This window comes from Camelina sativa, chromosome 9, assembly GCF_000633955.1.
Source record: "Camelina sativa cultivar DH55 chromosome 9, Cs, whole genome shotgun sequence".
In the NCBI taxonomy this organism is placed as follows: domain Eukaryota; kingdom Viridiplantae; phylum Streptophyta; class Magnoliopsida; order Brassicales; family Brassicaceae; genus Camelina; species Camelina sativa.
In genome coordinates this window covers 357,693-359,169 of record NC_025693.1, presented here as the reverse complement: position 1 = coordinate 359,169, position 1,477 = coordinate 357,693, and the positions used below count along the sequence as shown (strand labels likewise).

The window sequence follows — 1,477 nt, the reverse complement described above, 5'->3', positions numbered from 1 at the left end:
TAGTGATGTGATAAAGACTTTAATGGAAAAGCATTTGGAGCTTTGAATGTTTGCTCTAAGATTCATAGTTTCGTTCTTATTGGTTAAAGAACTCAATCTATTCTGCTGATTTGTTGAGTGTTTTGATGATATTTAGTGTTTGTTGTTATGTGGGCTAGACGAAAGAAACACCATATTCTTTCTACGCGGCAGTGACGCATCCATGGTGGCCCTAGGAAGGTGGCTGAGGGTTAGGCTTGTGTCGGTGAGTTGCTAGGTACGGGTGCCAGATTGGGTACGTGACGGAGAGTTCATACACAAGAGTTGCAGTACGATTGGGTAAAGACGAAATGTATTATCCACTAGTCTCCATTCGAGGTCAGCCTTATTTTTACAACTCCCAAGATTCATTCTTTTATCTCTCTGTTTTTTTTTTAGCTTTAGTGATGATCTTTTGTTGTATTTTTTGAGTAACAGAAAGGTTGAAAGAGAAGATAGAGGAAACATTTGGTTGTGACTTTGAGCTTTTTATTGAATTCACTGGTTTGATTAGGTTAGTCAGTTTTCTTTTAACAGAACAAAGCCATGAACAATGAGGTGAAGAAAAGAAGAAATAATTTATTTTTGTTTTCTTTGGTATTCGAATCAGTTGGTGCAGAGGAGCCAGTATTGGTTTGCATAGTGATGATAACAAACCATGTCTGATGTGCTGCCACTGTTCTGCAGGTTTGTTGCATCTGCTAGACAATTGGCAAAGGCCCTAGAAGTACCACTCGTGAATGATTTGGGATACACAAAGAGATATGTTCGGTGTTTGCAGGTATATGAAAGAATGTCTCAGTATGAATCAAACCCCATTGCATCTCTGCACTCTTGCATAAAACTTTAGATACTTGCATTCTCTGGACGTTCAGATTTGAAAGGGATATCCATGATGAAATAATTAAATCTACCTTTGTAATAACCCTTTCCATGTGACCATGTCTGCCAATGCATATTATTNTTTTTTTTGTATTCACGTACAGGTTAGTCAGCTTGGATCGGCAGCTCAGAAATATCAGCAAGCCGCTCAAAATGCAACAACAGATTCTGCTCTTCCGGAGTTACAAAATAATTGCAACATGTAAACTTCTCTCTTTTGTTGTTAAATTGATGTAACAAATCATGTTACTCAAGACTTTTAATCGGTGATGTCTGATGTGCTGCCACTGTTCTGCAGGTTTGTTGCATCTGCTAGACAATTGGCAAAGGCCCTAGAAGTACCACTCGTGAATGATTTGGGATACACAAAGAGATATGTTCGGTGTTTGCAGGTATATGAAAGAATGTCTCAGTATGAATCAAACCCCATTGCATCTCTGCACTCTTGCATAAAACTTTAGATACTTGCATTCTCTGGACGTTCAGATTTGAAAGGGATATCCATGATGAAATAATTAAATCTACCTTTGTAATAACCCTTTCCATGTGACCATGTCTGCCAATGCATATTATTGAT

At 38.1% G+C, this 1,477-nt stretch overlaps 1 long non-coding RNA gene across 1 annotated transcript in view; it reads left to right on the top strand.

Annotated features, from left to right (window-relative positions):
• Positions 992 to 1,477, top strand: part of LOC104710050 — a 1,261-nt gene continuing 775 nt past the window's right edge. The window contains exons 1-2 of the long non-coding RNA XR_754912.2: positions 992 to 1,102; positions 1,199 to 1,292. This is a non-coding gene — a long non-coding RNA (uncharacterized LOC104710050). The remainder of the gene's footprint in view (positions 1,103 to 1,198; positions 1,293 to 1,477) is intronic.